Here is an 18,963-nt window from a genome sequence, read left to right as displayed (position 1 = left end):
GTTTTTTGGCTGCATAAATGTCTTCTTTTGAGAAGTGTCTGTTCATGTCCTTCGCCCACTTTTTGATGGGGTTGTTTGTTTTTTTCTTGTAAATTTGTTGGAGTTCATTGTAGATTCTGGATATTAGCCCTTTGTCAGATGAGTAGGTTGTGAAAATTTTCTCCCATTTTGTAGGTTGCCTGTTCACTCTGATGGTAGTTTCTTTTGCTGTGCAGAAGCTCTTGAGTTTAATTAGATCCCATTTGTCAATTTTGGCTTTTGTTGCCATTGCTTTTAGTGTTTTAGACATGAAGTCCTTGCCCATGCCTATGTCCTGAATGGTAATGCCTAGGTTTTCTTCTAGGGTTTTTATGGTTTTAGTTCTAACATTTAAGTCTTTAATCCATCCTGAATTGATTTTTGTATAAGGTGTAAGGAAGGGATCCAGTTTCAGCTTTCTACATATGGCTAGCCAGTTTTCCCAGCACCATTTATTAAATAGGGAATTCTTTCCCCATTTCTTGTTTTTCTCAGGTTTGTCAAAGATCAGATAGTTGTAGATATGCAGCATTATTTCTGAGGGCTCTGTTCTGTTCCATTGATCTATATCTCTGTTTTGGTACCAGTACCATGCTGTTTTGGTTACTGTAGCCTTGTAGTATAGTTTGAAGTCAGGTAGTGTGATGCCTCCAGCTTTGTTCTTTTGGCTTAGGATTGACTTGGTGATGCGGGCTCTTTTTTGGTTCCATATGAACTTTAAAGTAGTTTTTTCCAATTCTGTGAAGAAAGTCATTGGTAGCTTGATGGGGATGGCATTGAATCTGTAAATTACCTTGGGAAGGATGGCCATTTTCACGATATTGATTCTTCCTACCCATGAGCATGGAATGTTCTTCCATTTGTTTGTATCCTCTTTTATTTCCTTGAGCAGTGGTTTGTATTTCTCCTTGAAGAGGTCCTTCACATCCCTTGTAAGTTGGATTCCTAGGTATTTTATTCTCTTTGAAGCAATTGTGAATGGGAGTTCACTCATGATTTGACTCTCTGTTTGTCTGTTATTGATGTATAAGAATGCTTGTGATTTTTGTACATTGATTTTGTATCCTGAGACTTTGCTGAAGTTGCTTATCAGCTTAAGGAGATTTTGGGCTGAGACAATGGGGTTTTCTAGATATACAATCATGTCATCTGCAAACAGGGACAATTTGACTTCCTCTTTTCCTAGTTGAATACCCTTTATTTCCTTCTCCTGCCTAATTGCCCTGGCCAGAACTTCCAACACTATGTTGAATAGAAATGGTGAGAGAGGGCATCCCTGTCTTGTGCCAGTTTTCAAAGGGAATGCTTCCAGTTTTTGCCCATTCAGTATGATATTGGCTGTGGGTTTGTCATAGATAGCTCTTATTATTTTGAGATACGTCCCATCAATACCTAATTTATTGAGAGTTTTTAGCATGAAGGTTGTTGAATTTTGTCAAAGGCCTTTTCTGCATCTATTGAGATAATCATGTGGTTTTTGTCTTTGGTTCTGTTTATATGCTGGATTACATTTATTGATTTGCGTATATTGAACCAGCCTTGCATCCCAGGGATGAAGCCCACTTGATCATGGTGGATAAGCTTTTTGATGTGCTGCTGGATTCTGTTTGCTAGTATTTTATTGAGGATTTTTGCATCAATGTTCATCAAGGATATTGGTCTAAAATTCTCTTTTTTTGTTGTGTCTCTGCCTGGCTTTGGTATCAGGATGATGCTGTCCTCAAAAAATGAGTTAGGGAGGATTCCCTCTTTTTCTATTGATTGGAATAGTTTCAGAAGGAATGGTACCAGTTCCTCCTTGTACCTCTGGTAGAATTCAGCTGTGAACCCATCTGGTCCTGGACTCTTTTTGGTGGGTAAGCTATTGATTATTGCCACAATTTCAGAGCCTGTTATTGGTCTATTCAGAGATCCAACTTCTTCCTGGTTTAGTCTTGGGAGGGTGTATGTGTTGAGGAATTTATCCATTTCTTCTAGATTTTCTAGTTTATTTGCGTAGAGGTGTTTGTAGTATTCTCTGATGGTAGTTTGTATTTCTGTGGGATTGGTGGTGATATCCCCTTTATCATTTTTTATTGCATCTATTTGATTCTTCTCTCTTTTTTTCTTTATTAATCTTGCTAGCGGTCTTATCAATTTTGTTGATCCTTTCAAAAAACCAGCTCCTGGATTCATTAATTTTTTGAAAGGTTTTTTGTGTCTCTATTTCCTTCAGTTCTGCTCTGATTTTAGTTATTTCTTGTCTTCTGCTAGCTTTTGAATGTGTTTGCTCTTGCTTTTCTAGTTCTTTTCATTGTGATGTTAAGGTGTCAATTTTGGATCTTTCCTGCTTTCTCTTGTGGGCATTTAGTGCTATAAATTTCCCTCTACACACTGCTTTGAATGCATCCTGGAGATTCTTGTATGTTGTGTCTTGGTTCTCGTTGGTTTCAAAGAACATCTTTATTTCTGCCTTCATTTCGTTATGTACCCAGTAGTCATTCAGGAGCAGGTTGTTCAGTTTCCATGTAGTTGAGTGGTTTTGAGTGAGATTCTTAATCCTGAGTTCTAGCTTGATTGCACTGTGATCTGAGAGATAGTTTGTTATAATTTCTGTTCTTTTACATTTATTGAGGAGAGCTTTACTTCCAAGTATGTGGTCAATTTTGGAATAGGTGTGGTGCGGTGCTTAAAAAAATGTATATTCTGTTGATTTGGGGTGGAGAGTTCTGTAGATAGACATGAAAACTTTCTACCCTCACCCTCAAAGGCATAAAAGGCATGGTATTTTAATATTTACTAAAGCAAGAGATTTAAACTTATAAATATAGGAATTAACACTGAAAATATTAGCCAATGTCTTTCCAGTAAGTATCTTGTTTCAGAACATTGTTCTACTGACATTATCTAATTTAGTGGAACCTCAAGTATTTGTCATAACACTCTAAATGAAATAATAAAACTTAAAATCTACAGACTGTGAAAATACAATAGAGATATAGCAAGGTAAAAGTTTTGCCTATGGCATACCGTTTCTTTAGAAACAGAATAGCTGGGTTCATGGGGGAGGATTGGTTCATGGGGGAGGATTGTGTGAGCTCAAGAGTTTGAATCCAGCCTGGGCAACAGAGCAAGTCCCTGTGTCTAAAATAATAAAAAGAAGTAGAATAGAGTGCTTTAAAATTTTCAAATGCTATTCTTCTTTAGAAAGTAGATAATGTGCCTTTCAGTAATTGGTACAATGCCAATTCTCAAAGACCTTCAAATATGAATCTGTAATTAAAATCAGAAATTTGAGCCACAAAATTATAGGGACACATATTCTTCTCATGTTTCATTATTTATCTTTATTTCTTTGACACTCTTACTCCTCTATTGCATATGTGTATGTATACATATTACACATTACATATAATTTGTGTCTATTCTGCTTATATATTTTATATTAAGAGTGAACACATAAGACTTATAATGATAAGCTGCTATAGGCTGCTGCTTTGGAGGAAATATGGGGATCCAAGGAGCAACAGAAATGATTTCTTCTAGCCGGGCGCGGTGGTTCATGCCTGTAATCTCAGCACTTTAGGAAGCTGAGGCGGGTGGATCACCTGAGGTCAGGAATTCGAGACCAGCTTGGCAAACATGGTGAAACCTCGTCTCTACTAAATATACAAAAATTAGCCGGACACGGTGGCTCATGCCTGTAATCCCAGCTACTTGGGAGGCTGAGGCAGGAGAATCACTTGAACCCGGGAGGCAGAGGTTGTAGTGAGCCAGGATTGAGCCACTGCACTCCAGCCTGGGTGACAGAGCAAGACTCCGTCTCAAAAAAAAAAGAAATGATTTCTTCTTTCTTTCTGTTCCAAGGGCACCTGAGATACAATGATTCACCTTCTTCATTGTTGAAAATTGAATCGACTTTTGAAAAGCAATTTTGGTTTTATAAAGTCATAGTTTATAAAGCTTCAGAAGTCATTCCCAAGGGATGCTTGAGGATGAATCATCAAAGAACTGATACCTGAATCAGAGAGTGATCATGGGGCTTAGAAGTTTCAGACAAATAGGCTCATGATTTGGCTTAACATAAACAGGCCAGGAAGAGATGGTTGAGGAGTCTACAGTCATGGTACTGGGAAGGTCAAGGGAGGAATATCTCCTCTCCACGCAGGTTTTGCTTTTGTCAACAAGAGACACCCAAGATCCGATGGACACAATAACTCAGTGTTTCCTAGGATAGCCTAAAAGTTTCCACACCTGAATTAAATTCTAGAAAATTAAATTCTTTGAACTGAACATCTGGACAGTCCTGCTGAGATGCCAACCTGAAACTGTTGGAGTTGAAATCTAACGAACATTTCTTCCATCTGACCTGAAGAGTTTGGGAAAAGGGAAAGAAAATGGACTTTTGTCACCTATAAGCTGAGTCAGACGGCTGATTACATTTCATTAAATTTTGTTAAGAAATCTGTGCTCTGCAAATTCATTGCTTTTTACACATTTGCATTTCCTTTACTTCCTTGTAGTTTTACAATGAAAGCACTTTTCGTTTTGTTTTAAACCCACCTGGGGTCTTTGTGACCTAATTCTCCTAACAGATAGAGTCCTTCATGTTGAACCAGCTCAGCAAAGCAGACATTCAGGAAAAAATAATGTGATGACAAAATATATTTTGTCTTATCAGACCTGGAAGGGTTGAGGAAGAGGTTTGGGGAGAGGAAAGAGGGGGCAATAAGACATTGGAGAAATGTTAACAAAGAGTACCAATGGTGTTCACATCTATAAACATAACCCAAAGCAGAATAGTCTGTAAACTGTGAAGTTCAAAGCCAAATCAGCACTTCAGGCAAAAATGACATTTCTTTCTCAGCTTTATGAGACAGAATCCTGTAAGCCATATAACTTCGAATATCTTTAAAAGTGCAATCATTTCTCAAAAGTACTCAGCCTGAAGTGTGATTTTAAAGTTGGATTTATATGTAAAAGTTAAGCCATTACACCTACACCTTTGTTTACTGAACTTTATATAGATGTGTATTTACTGGGCAACCATTGATATTGTCTTCCTTGAGTGTACATGCTGTTCTGTGCCTGGAAAAGGTTTGCTGTCTTTGTGTGGTTGCCTTAAATGTCAAGGCTGCTGCTGGAAACCCTCCTACCTCAGCAGGGCCGTGTGCACACCCACTAGCCTTAATAAAGAGGTAAGGTCTTAGGAAACAGAGTTAAGATAGAAAAGCGTCCTTTTATGCATGAACCCAGTCAGAACTCTGCCTTGATGTTTAATTCACTCATAGCTTTAAACATGTAACAACAGTTAGGTGCACAAGTGTTGCAGTCACTGTATAATTACGGATGTTTTCAAAGGAATTAGCATATAGTTACTATGAACAACATGTCCTATTTTGTGGAAACCATGCAATTAACTTGTCCTAGACTAATAAATTAAAGGTAGTATAAGCTCATATAACAGCTGCAGGAAGGACAGGATGGCCGGCAACACATTTATTGAGATCACTTTGAACTTATTATCCTCTTTCTACTCAGTGCATAGATAGGTGTGTCCTGATTTAAGGAAATTATGCACATGCCTGCATTCACAAAATAGATGTTTTAGGAAGTTTGAACATACTTGGTTAGGAGAAAGAATGCAAAGTAGAATGAAGAAGAAGGAAAAAGTTGTGAAAATGATGCTTGTATAATTTGAAGTAGAACTAGAATGACAGTAAAACATACGTTAATTTTTTTTTTTTTTTGAGATGGAGTTTCACTGTTGTTGCCCAGGCTGGAGTGCAATGGCGTAATCTTGGCTCACTGCAACCTTGGCCTCCCAGGTTCAAGCAATTCTCCTGCCTCAGCCTCCTGAATAGCTGGGATTACAGGCACGCACCACAAAACCAGCTAATTTTTTGTATTTTTAGTAGAGACGGGGTTTCACCATGGCCAGGCTGGTCTTGAACTTCTCACCTCAGGTGATCCACCCTCCTTGGCCTCCCAGAGTGCTGGGATTACAGGCGTGAGCCACCGTGCCTGGCCACATATGTGAATTTATAGTGAATCCACACTAGCACACAGCACTTGCAGAAATTCAGTTTATAGGCAATTTATCAGAAACTCATCTATTGCAACTAGAAAGACATCCCTGTACCATCAGGAAGTTATTGATTATTTATTATATGTTAAAAGACTCTTTAATCTTTTGTGTCTTCTGCCCATTTGTATTGCATTATAACTGGCCCAAATTTGACTGAAAAAGATAAACAGTTCTCCAGTTTGTTTTTCCATGGAGGGTTTGGGAGGATTCTCAAGGATTTTACTGATCACCTTTGGATCTCCTTTAGAATTCGGCTTTGGTGAGTTTTGAGGAAAAGACCTAGGGTCTCCCAGCTTATGCAGGAATTGCTAGAAGTGGATGGCTGACCTCATAAGTGCCCAGCCCTGAAGTGGTGATTAATGCCAATTTTGGCATTTTGGGATGTCTTCCAAGCAAAAAGCATTGCTGTAGGGCAGGGAGCAGACTGACTTACACTCCAGGTTAAAGTGCTGGAAGATCTGGGGTCTTGGTGACCTCTCAGGTTTCAGTCAGGGGCACCCCATCAGCATGGTCACCATAGAGAAGAGAAAGGTGCTGGTTAACCCTACCCTGGGAAAGGGCCAGATGGTTGGTAAAACATTATTTCTGAATGTGTCTATGAGGGTAGTTTCAGAAGAGCATTGGAATCAGTAGACTGAGTAAAGAAGACCCACCCTCACCACTGTGGGCAGGCATCATCCAACCCGTTGAGGGCCCTAATAAAAAAAAAAAAAGGTTGAGGAAGGATGAATTCACTGTCTTTTCTTGAGTGGGCTGTCTGTCTTTTCCTGCCCTTGGATATCTGCACTTTTTCGTACTTGAACTGGGACTTAAATAAACCATTGGCTCCCGTTGGTCCCAGGCCTTTGGGCTTGGAATGGGACTTCAGCACCAGCTTTCCTGTGCATCCAGCTTGTAGACAGATCATGAGACTTCTCAGCCTCCATAAGCATGATATACTTTTGGTAGCCGGGCGTGGTGGCACATGCCTGTAATCCCAGCTACTTGGGAGATTGAGGCAGCAGGAGAATCGCTACAGCCTGGGAGACAGAGGTTGCAGTGAGCTGAAATTGCACCACTACACTCCAGCCTGGGAAACAGAATGAGACTCTGTCTCAAAAATAATAATAATAATAAATAATAAATAAAAATAAAATAAAATAGATACCTTTTGGATCTGTTTCTTTGGAGAACTCTGGCTAATGCACTCCACGTCATGTGGCAAAATTCCTAATTCTGGTTAGGGTAAGGTTAAGTTTAGGCTCAATGACTGGAGGGAAGAAATTTATTTCCTTGTGTTTTTTGCTTGATTGGTCATCATAAGGTTGGCATCATCTGTTGGCAGTCTCTCCAAGAGAGGATCCGCTCACTTATGGAGGTAGGTATCATACATTCTTATTTAGAAACTAATCCTCTTAATGTTTCTGCTGTTACCCATCTATTCTCAACCTTACACAGATGACCTGAAAACAGGCAGGAAGAGATACAATTGTCATCTAACTGGAAGAAGGACAGAGGCAGTGTACCCTTCTGGCAGCAGTGTAAAGACTTCAAACCAAATAGTCTACTTTTAACTGAATCTTTTGCACATGTGTTTGAGTATTTTCTTTTCCTATGTAATAGAGTAAATTCAATGAAATGTTATTTTATTTAAAATAGATAGCATTTTCTCAATTATTTCTATATTTCTAAAATAAAACACAGGCCCCAGGTGCAGTAGCTCACATCTGTAATCAGCACTTTGGGAGGCTGAGGCAGGTAAATCACCTGAGGTCAGGAATTCGAGACCAGCCTGGCCAACATGGTAAAACCCTGTGTCTACTAAAAATACATAAATTAGCTGGTCATGGTGGCATGCATCTGTAATCTCAGTTACTCCTCAGGAGGCAGAGCCAGGAGAATCACTTGAACCCAGGAGACGGAGGTTGCAGTGAGCCAAGATTGTGCCATTGCACTACAGCCTGGGTGACAGAGTGAGACTCCATCTCAAAATAATAAAGAAATAAATAAATAAGTAAATAAATAAATGAACAAATAAAATCCAAGCCGGGTGTGGCGGCTTACGCCTGCCATCCCAGCACTTTGGGAGGCCAAGGTGTGTGGATCATTTGAGGTCAGGAGTTTGAGACCAGACTGACCAACAAGGGAAAAACCCATCTCTTCTAAAAATACAAAAATTAGCCAGGTAGTGGTGGTGCACACCTGCAATCTCAGCTACTTGGGAGGCTGAGGCATGAGAATTGCTTGAGCCTGGGAGGTGAAGGTTGTGGTGAGCTGAGATCGCGCCACTGCACTCCAGCCTGCGTAACAGAGTGAGATCCTGTCTCCAAAGAATAAATAAATAAATAAAATAAAATACAGACTTAAGTAGCTTTTGAATTAAAAGGAAATCTTATTCCAGGCTATTTAGATATACTTCCAGCAGAAATTTAAATTGTATAATAAATGCTACTCTTATCTCTTTAGCATTGTGTATTTATTGGATAAATTACATGAAAAGCTAATTTTGTACAGCAAAAATACTCATTTAGCTTAGTTAAAGTGTTCTATGATTTTTACGACCCATTTCCCATATCTAAAATGGTTATATTTTTAAAAAATACAAATTAAGCATTTTTGCTCAGTAGTATATCAATTGTTTTCATGATCCTTAGCAAAAATTCAATATTATTTTACCTGCTTTGGTATCTGCTATATTTATTTGTTATGGATTGCCAGTTTAAAATTGGAGGACAGAATTGATTTTCAAGTGACTTTCCGAAAAGATTCTGTGATCAATTTAAGATAAACATTATTTGGTATGTTCAAAATTTTGTTAAGATTTAATACTCTTGGAATTTCTTCTACCAATTCACTTGCTATTTTTTTGGTAAACTTTATTTTATTTTTCTCTGAGATGGAGTCTTGCTTTGTTGCCCAGGCTGGAGTGCAGTGGCGTGATCTCGGCTCACTGCAACCTCTACCTCCTCAGTTTAAGTGATTCTTGTGCCTCAGCCTCCCAAGTAGCTGGAATTACAGGCACCTGCCACCATGCCCAGCTATCAGTTGCCTTTTTTAATTGCAGAAGACACTGTTTTTGAGTAATAACAATGAAAATTCACACCTCTAATTCCATATATTCTCATATTCTTCCAGACAATTATTGGGAAAAGAAAGCTGTAGGGGGCTTATTGGTCAAAGAAAATGAAGAGATGAATTTCCCTTCATGAAAAAGGCTGAAAGGAAGGCAGGAAAAGGTGATGACAATGGCTTCCTGCTCATCAAGGTATGGAGCAGAGTTTTGAGGAGTCCAGGAAAGGGGATCGATCAACCTGAGCTCTGCTTCTTACTACCTGTGGGATGCTGGGCAAATTACTTAGCAGCCTGACCTTCTCTTTTCTCACTTGCAAAGGGAGAATAGTACTTAACTAATAAAGCAGTTATGAAAATTAAGCTAAATGACATAATATATCTAGAGCACTTAACACAGTAGTAGGTATTATCATTTGTGATAAAAGGTGTATATTCTCAATATCAAGCTCCCAGACCCTTCCCTAAGGAGAAATTAGTTTCTGCTTGGGATATTTGTGATTGTGAGTTTATCTTGTCAGAAAAGCAGCTGGATATTATTAATATGGAAAAGCTTCCCTTATGTGCAGTATTGGTTAGCTGATCACACAATTTTAGGATTATGAAAGTGTTTAGAGTTTATAAAATTAAATGCCTTCAAAGCTAGTAGATTTTTTTTTTTTTTTTTTGAGATGGAGTCTTGCACTGTTGCCCAGGCTGGAGTGCAGTGGCGTGATCTCGGCTCACTGCAACCTCCACCTCTTTGGTTCAAGCAATTCTCCTGCCTCAGCCTCCCGAGTAGCTGGAATTACAGGTGCCCACTACCACGCTGGGCTAATATTTGCATTTTTAGTAGAGATGAGGTTTCACCATGTTGGACAGGCTGGTCTCAAACTCCTGGCCTCAGGTGATCCACCCACCTTGGCCTCCCAAAGTGTTGGGATTACAGGCGTGAGCAACCATGCTCAGCCCTGTTTTATTTATTGTGAGACTCCATGCAGGATTTTGAGGATTTACACCACGGAAAAACTCTGACGTCTGTGTTCATTATTACATATAGGATTGGATAGAAGGATCTGTCTCCTGAAGCCAATGCAAGAAGACAAGTTTGAGTTCTCTTAACATTCAGGTTAGCTTTTGAGTTATCAAAGCAAAAAATATTAAAGAGTAGTGTTGAAAGATAATTTTGGCATTTTCGGATGTCTTCCAAGCAAAAAGCGTTGACAACTTTGTTAGAGAATATTTGCAAAGTTTGCTGTAGGGCAGGGAGCCAATTGACTTACACTCCAGGTTAATAAATCTAGTTTCCTTCCCTCCTTAGAGATAGTCCAGGTGATAAAGATAATATCTCTTTCTGTGTCAGAAGGCAGATTTGTTTCCTGATCAAGATAATAAAGACAGGCCGGGTGTGGTAGCTCACGCCTGTAATCCCAGCACTTTGGGAGGCCAAGGCGAATGGGTTGCTTGAGCCCAGGAGTTCGAGACCAATCTGGGCAATATGGTGAAACCCCATCTCTATTAAAAATACAAAAACAGGCCAGGTATGGTGGCTCACACCTGTAATCCCAGCACTTGGGGAGGCCGAGACAGGTGGATCACTTGAAGTCAGGAGTTTGAGACCAGCTGGCCGACATGGTGAAACCCCATCTCTACTAAAAACATAAAAATTAGCCAGGTGTGGTGGCTCATGCCTGTAGTCCCAGCTACTCAGGAAGCTGAGGTAGGAGAATCACTGGAACCCGGGAGGTGGAGGTTACAGTGAGCTAAGATTGCACCACTGCACTCCAGCCTGGGTAACACAGCAAGATTGTTTCTCAAATAATAATAATACTAATAAAATAAACATACAAAAACTGAGGTGGGAGGATCACCAGAGCCTGGGGAGGTTGAGGCTGCAGTGAGCCATAATCACACCACTGCACTGCAGCTGCGGCAATGGAGTGAGACTCCCTCTCAGAAAAAAAAATAAGAAGAAAATAAAGGCAATGTCTCTAGCTATAGAGGTGGATGAGTGGATATTACTGCAGCTCCTTTGAAAGATCGGGTTAGCTGTTACACAAACCCACTGTGTGTGCAGCATCTGCCTGGGCCTACCTCTGCATCTTTGCCCTGGGACCTGGGGGCAAGAGGGAATCAATGTGCACATGAAGCTCATGCTGTTGGCTGTGCCATGTGTAATATGTGTAATAAACTGAACAAATCCATTTGGGCTCATTGTCTCCCTACTGACTGAATCTGTGGAAGTTTGGCAAACTGACCTAGCAGCTGTCATGTGACTGTTGTTCAGGATCTGTTTGGCTGCTTGACAGGTAGGATGTTCACCTCCAAAAAAATGTTGATCACGAGTTCCTTACCTGAAAGGCAAATTCCCATTCTTATCTATGCTTTCAACTTTGTAGGAGAGTCCATAGTCATGTGAGAGATATTAGTAAAAGTATTAATGATATTTAGGTTAATGTGTGTATGAGTACTTTAAAACTCATAAATGTCTTAGGTACAAATTTATTAGTTTTGTCAATAATTACCTTCCTGCTATCTTAAGGAGCATTTCCCTCTCACCCATCCATCACCAAAGTTACTATTTTGATTAGGAGATCCTGATTAACTTCTACAAACAATGTTCAGCCCGGTGTGGTGGCTCACACCTAGAATCCCAGCAATTTGGGAGGCTGAAACAGGTGGATTACCTGAGGTCAGGAGTTTGAGAGCAGCTGGGCCAACATGGTGAAACCCCATCTCTACTAAAAATACAAAAAATTAGCTGGGCATGGTGGTGCATGCCCACAGTCCCAGCTACTCGAGAGGCTGAGGCAGGAGAATCACTTGAACCCGGGAGGCAGAGGTTGCAGTGAGCCGAGATCATGCCACTGCACTCCAGCCTAGGCAACAGAGTGAGACTCCATCTCAAAAAAAGAAAAAGAAACACAATTTTAATCTGTCCACATTCTGAAAATAACAGATGCTGGAGAGGTCATGGAGCAAAATGAATTCTTATATACTGTTGGTGGGAGTGTAAATTAGTTCAACTATTGTGGAAGACAGTGAGGCTATTCATCAAGAATCTAGAACCAGAAATACCATTTGGTCCAGCAATACCATTACTGACTATATGCTCAAAGGAATATAAATCGCTGTATTATAAAGACACTTGTACGCATATATTCATTGCAACACTATTCACAATAGCAAAGACATGAAATCAATCTAAATGCCCATCGAAGATAGACTGGATAAAGAGAATGTGGTACATATTACCATGGAACACTATGCAGCCATATAAAAGAATGCAATCATGTCCTTTGCAGGGACATGGATGGAGCTAAAGGCCATTATCCTTAGCAAACTAATGCAGGAACAGAAAACCAAATGCCTCATGTTCTCACCTGTAAGGGGGAGCTAAATGATGGGAAGACATGAACACATGGAGGGGAACAACACACACTGGGGCCTATTGGAGGGTAGAGGGTGGGAGGAGGGAGAGGATCAGGAACAATAACTAATGGGTACTAGGCTTAATACCTGGGTGATGAAATAATCTGTACAACCCCCCATGACACAAGTTTACCTGTGTAACAAACCTGCATGTACCCCTGAACTTAAAAGTTAAAAAAAAGAAACACAATTACAAAAAACAAATAGTGTCTTTAAGTAACAAGACAAAGTGGATAAAATGCATAGAATAAATCTAAATCTTTCTTTCAAAACTTGCAGGTTTCACTGGGGAGAAAAATGGGGAGATACAGGGTGTCCACATTCTGACACATTAACTTAGCTCTTCGGTTCTAACATACTGAAACAAATTTAGGGCTTCCTTACTAAGGACCTTGCTACGATTCCTCACAATAACAGTAGGTATTACTGACACAACTGGTCCAGAAGTTATTTACCTCAGAGCCAGTATAATGCTTTGGGTATGTTCTCTTGAGTGGTAAATCATCTTTTAATATGTACCTTGGTCTAGAATGCAGAACTGCAGTGCCAATCTGAAACTAGATTGAACCTGTCCACTGGCAAAAGACAAAGCACTCTTGTAAAGCTCTCTAGTGTTTTTGTCTGCTACATCTTTACTTAAATGCTGTCAATTGGTCTTTACATCTGGGTAGTCTTCTGGGATTTTTTTCTTTCTTTTTTTTTTGAGACGGAGTCTGGCTCTGTTGCTTAGGCTGGAGTGTAGTGGCACTATCTTGGCTCACTGCAACCTCCACCTCCCGGGTTCAAGTGATTCTCCTGCCTCAGTCTCCTGAGTAGCTGGGACTATAGATGTGTGTGGCACCACACTCGGCTATTTTTAAATTATTTTTTATTTTTAGTAGAAATGAGGTTTTGACAGGTTTTGCCATGTTGGTCAGGCTGGTCTTGAACTCCTGACCTCAGGTGATCTGCCCTTCTTGGCCTCCTAAAGTGCTGGGATTACAGGCGTGAGCCATAGTGCTTGCCCAGATTTCTGATGCCTATTTATTTTAGGATGGGTTGGTGGTGCATGAATTAGTTTTCTGTTTTGTTTTGAGACAAAGTCTTGCTCTGTTGCCTAGGCTGCAGTGCAGTGGTGCCATCATAGCTCACTGTAACCTCGAACTCCTGGGCTCAAGCAATCCTCCCACCTCAGCCTCCTGAGTAGCTAGGACTACAGGTGCTTGCCCACACGCCTGGCTAATTTTTTATGTTTTATTTTTTAACTCAGAAACCTAGTTGATTGTATGTTATGGGCTGAACTGTACTCCCTCAAATTCATTAGTGCTAACCCCTAGTACCTCAGAATGTGACTACTGGAGATACTTCTTTAAAGATTCTCAGAGTAGATGACAGAGTGAGACCCTGTCTTAAAAAAAAAAAAAAAAAAAAAAGAAAAAGAAAAGAAAAAAAGGAAAAAAAGAAGAGAAAATTTGGACGGAGATACAGAAGGAAGACCATGTAAAGACATAGGGAGAAGATGGCCATCTATAAGCCACGGGAAAGCCATTAGAATCAACCAACCCTGCTGACATGCCACCCAGTCTGTGGCATTTTGTCATGGCAGCTCTAGAAGATTAATGCAGAAAACAATAAGAGAAGAGCTTCTGGCCAGGCACAGTGGCTCATGCCTGTAATCCCAGCACATGGTGAAATCCCATCTGTACTAAAAACACACAAAAAAATTAGCCGGGTGTGGTGGTGCATGCCTGTAATCCCAGCTACTTGGGAGGCTGAGGCAGGAGAATTGCTTGAACCTGGGCAGCAGAGGTTGCAGTGAGCCCAGATCAGGCCACTGCACTCCAGCCTGGGTGACAAAGTGAGACTCTGTCTCAAAAAAAAAAAATAGAGCTTCCTTTTCCACTTCTCCCTAGTTTGAAATCCATGAGGTATTTAGAGCTATGACAGCCATGGAACAATGAGATGAAAAGAATAAGACACAAGCCAGCATGTTAAAGACACAGAGAAGACAGAATCTGGACCTTTGGTTACATTTTAGAGGAGCTGAACTAGGGGTTGCCTCTCTCTAAATTTCTGCTAGGTAAACACTGAATGTCCCTATGGTTTAGCTACTTTTAATTGCCTATTCTGTTAGTGGCTGCTGAAAGCATTCCCAATACAGATACATATCTGGCTTGTTTAATTCTCTAGTCTTAGTACCGAGAACAGTGCCTGACATGCAGTAAGTGGTCAAAGATTATTTGTTGAAAGAATAGGTCGGGCATGGTGGCTCACGCCTGTAATCCCGGCACTTTGGGAGGCCAACGTGGGCAGATCACTTGAGGCCAGGAGTTCGAGACCAGCCTGGCCAACATGGCGAAACCCTGTCTCTACTAAAAACACAAAAGTTAGCAGCGCATGGTGGCGCACGCCTATAGTCCCAGCTACTCGGAAGGCTGAGGCAGGAGAGTCGCTTGAACCTGGAAGGTGGAGGTTGCAGTGAGCCAAGATCATGCCACTGCGCTGCAGCCTGGGTGACAGAGTGAGATCCTGTGTCCAAAAAAAGAAAGAATAGAGTAAATGGATTTTAGATGAGACCCTAAGGATCATACCTTCAGAACTGTGAGAAAATCAATTTGTTGTTTAAGCCACCTACTCTATGGTACCTGGTTGCAACAGCCCTGGAAAACTGACATGTTTTGTTTTCTTTGGGGGGCTCTCAGGGCAGGTTCCCCATAGATTAGAATAACTTTGCTTATGTTCCTTCTGCCAGTGTTGTAAGACCTCTTTAGGGGTCATACCTTAGGTAATAACAACTTATCATTCTTGTTTTACTCTAGTCCATTAATCTTTTTGTTTTGCTCTTCAAAAATATTTATTAGTTATTATTATTATTTTTTGAGACAGGGTCTTTCTCTGTCACCCAGGCTAGAGTGCAGTGGTGTGATTTCGGCTCACTGCAACCTCTGCCTCCTGGGTTGAAGCAATTCTTGTGCCTTCTCCTGAGAAGCTGGGACCACAGGCGTGCACCACCATGCCTGGCTAATTTTTGTATTTTTAGTAGAGATGGAGTCTTGCTATGCTGCCCAGGCTGATCTCAAAATCCTGGCCTGAAGCAATCCACCCGCCTTGGCCTCCCAAAGTGTTGGGATTATAGGCGTGAGCTACTGTGCCTGGCCCATAAACCTTTTTGGATAGTACTTACAGTTCCTCAACCTTAGGCAACAAGATTATTAGATTAAACTCAGTGGGTATTTTACTCTAATGAAGGGATCCAGGTGGAAGGAAGACTTGATTTGCTTATTCAATAAATATTTTTTGGCTGCCTACCATGTGCCAGGAATTGTTCTATGATCTGTTGGGAAGATAGAAATTTGAACTAAAAGTTCAGGTTCTCATGAAGCTTACATCCAACATGTGTATATGTATGTGTGGGACAGGGAGAGAAAATGTACACTTAAATAAAAAAAAAGAAATAATATGTCAAGTGTAAATAGGCAAAATGAGAGAAAAAGAAGGCTGAGAATTTAAAGGATGGAGTTCTGTTGAATTACTATATCTTATAGGAACTAAATGACCATTATTCAGAATAAACATGCCAGAAGACAAAGATTTCGTAGACAATCAGAAATAGAAGATAATGAAAACTTTCACTTCCTTTGCCTGAGGTTGTTTTTTTACTAAATTAACTAATTAATCTTTCAAGCTTTTATTTAAGTGCAATGATCCAGGATGGATTTGAGATCTTGTTGAACTCAGCCACATCCATGGATTGCATATAGTTCTCAAAGCAGTGATCTGCTCCTCTCACATATCTGTTCCAACTTTATCATCTTCAACATGATCTTTGAAGTTTTAAAATTCCATATCCCACTGTAACTAGTTGAGAGGAGCCCCAGACTAAGCGGTCTGCTTGAATTCTTCTGACTCATTTCTCTAATTTTTTAAAAAAATTTTTATTTTAATAGCTTTTGGGGCTGGGGGCGGTGGCTCACGTCTGTGATCCCAGCACTTTGGGAGGCTGAGGTGGGCTGATCATGAGGTCAGGAGATCGAGACCATCCTGGCTAACACAGTGAAACCCCGTCTCTACTAAAAAAAATACAAAAAATTAGCCGGGCGTGGTGGCATGAGCCTGTAGCCCCAGCTACTCGGTAGGCTGAGGTGGGAGAATCACTTGAACCTGGGAGGTGGAGGTTGCAGTGAGCCGAGATTGCACCACTGCACTCCAGCCTGGGCGACAGAGTGAGACCCCGTCTCAAAAAAAAAAAAAAATAGCTTTTGGGGTACAAGTGGTTTTTGTTGCATGCATGAATTATATAGTTGTGAATTTTGAGATTTTAGTGTACCCATCACTCAAGTAGCATATATTGTACTTAATATGTAGTTTTATTCCTAGCGCTGCCCCTTCTGAGTCTCAAAGTACATTATATCACTTTGTATGCCTTTGCATACTCATAGCTTAGCTTCCACTTATAAGTGAGAACATATGGTTTTTCGGTTTTTCACTCCTGAGTTACTTTACTTAGAATAATGGCCACCAGCTTCATCTAAGCTGCTGCAAAAGACATTCATTCCTTTTGATGGTTGAGTAGTATTCCATGGTGTGTGTATATATATATATACATATATCACATTTTCTTTATCCACTCATTAGTCAGTGGGCACTTAGGTTGGTTCCACATCTTTGCAGTTGTGAATTGTAATTGTGTTACTATAAAAATATGTGTGCAAGTTTTTTTTTTTTTTTCATATAATGACTTCTTTTCCTTTGGGTAGATACCAAGAGGTAGAATCACTGGACCAAATGGTAAATTTACTTTCAGTTCTTTAAAGAATCTCTGTACTGTTTTCCATAGAGGTTGTACTTATTTGCATTCCCACCAGCAATGTGTGTTTCCTTTTCACCACATCCATGCCAAAATCTATTGCTTTTTGACTTTTTAATGACACTCTTCTAATTTTGCCATATCTGTCTCATTATCACAAGGTTTCACATCTAGTGAGATGAAAGATGGCAACAGGGGCAGGTTTTTTTTTGGCTTTCTTTGATTCATACTATGCAGGGTATTCTTCCCTTTGCCTCTTCGATTCTTTACTTTCCTCCCCCTTATCAAATCCAAATAGACAAATGTCATTGTCATCTTCACTATCTGTAGCTCCACTTCCTCTACTATCTTCCACATTAGCAGGACCATACTTGCCCAAAGCTTTCTTCACTCCTGCTAGGCTGGCTTTTTCCTTTTCGTAAGACTTGATGTAATTATACCGATGTAGAGCATGACACAAATTACCAGACAATGGACTGGAGACTGCTTCAATTACTGCCACATCTGCTTGTGATGGCACGTACCCCTTGTTGCAGCTCTGGTCAGCCAGGTAACCATTGTGCACCTGGAGGCCAGTGGGGCTTTTCAGGTCTCTGAAACCCATGGCATCAGCTGCATCTGAGAGCTGGGTAGCAGCAAAAGGAAGGAGCACAGGTTGTGGATGCCTAGCACTAAGAGAGGAAACAGGGTGCCTGGGGTTGTTGTAAGGAGTGAGTGGGAGTAACGACCTTAGAGAAAAGGCCCCCACTAAAATGTGAACTTCATGAAGGCACAGTTTTGCTTTGTTTTATTCCCTCCTGTATCTCCAGTGACTAGAGAGGTACTTGGCAAATAGTAAGTGCTTGATAAACAATTGCTGATAAATGACTGAATGATTAGGAAATAGGTGATTTAGACTTTGTAAATATGGCCAAATCAATTAAACAGTCTCGGATTCTTCATCTATAAAATGAGGAGTTCAAATTGGGCACTTTTTTTTGTTTGTTTGTTTGTTTGAGACAGAGTCTCACTCTGTCGCCCAAGCTGGAGTGCAGTGGCATGATCTTGACTCACTGCAATCTCCATCTCCCGGGTTCACGCCATTCTCCTGCCTCAGCCTCCTGAGTAGCTGGGACTACAAGCGCCTGCCACCATGCTTAGCTAATTTTTTGTATTTTTAGTAGAGATGGGGTTTCACCATATTGGCCAAGATGGTCTCGATCTCCTGACCTCGTGATCCGCCAGCCTCGGCCTCTGAAAATGCTGGAATTATAGGCGTGAGCCACTGAGCCACTGGGTACATTTTAGGATTTCATTTAGCTCTAACATTCCATTGCTGAAAAGAAAAAAAAAAAAAAGAAGTTGTTACTGTACCTCCTACTTCACTTTATCTACTTTACTAGATATATTTTCATTTATAGGCCAGAAAAATTATAGTGAATGTTGTTTGTCTTTCCAGCATCTATTACTTCCTTTCCCCTGCCTAAGAGTACTTAAATTTTCATCTGGGTCTCCCTTGCTGATACGCTTTGAAAGCAGTTGATCACCAGAAATGGACTGTGATTGACCAAAGCCAATCTCAGTAAGCCCATCTCCCTTGATGCAGTGATTGGTTGAGGCCTGGGTTGCCTAATCTAACCAGTTAAGTTAGCAT

At 40.5% G+C, this 18,963-nt stretch overlaps 1 long non-coding RNA gene and 1 pseudogene across 1 annotated transcript in view; one reads left to right on the top strand and one right to left on the bottom strand.

The window, feature by feature from the left end:
- LOC129059966 (uncharacterized) overlaps positions 1–9,459 on the top strand; it is a 43,588-nt gene extending 34,129 nt beyond the window's left edge. The window contains exons 3-4 of the long non-coding RNA XR_008526230.1: positions 7,389–7,442; positions 9,200–9,459. This is a non-coding gene — a long non-coding RNA (uncharacterized LOC129059966). The remainder of the gene's footprint in view (positions 1–7,388; positions 7,443–9,199) is intronic.
- Positions 9,460–16,211: 6,752 nt separating this feature from the next.
- LOC100441431 (elongation factor 1-beta-like) lies at positions 16,212–17,934 on the bottom strand (annotated as a pseudogene).
- Between the last annotated feature and the right edge of the window lie 1,029 nt (positions 17,935–18,963).

The sequence above is a fragment of the Pongo abelii genome, chromosome 5 (genome assembly GCF_028885655.2).
Source record: "Pongo abelii isolate AG06213 chromosome 5, NHGRI_mPonAbe1-v2.0_pri, whole genome shotgun sequence".
In the NCBI taxonomy this organism is placed as follows: domain Eukaryota; kingdom Metazoa; phylum Chordata; class Mammalia; order Primates; family Hominidae; genus Pongo; species Pongo abelii.
The sequence above is the reverse complement of the archived record's forward strand: the minus strand, read 5'-3'. Positions and strand labels throughout refer to the sequence as shown.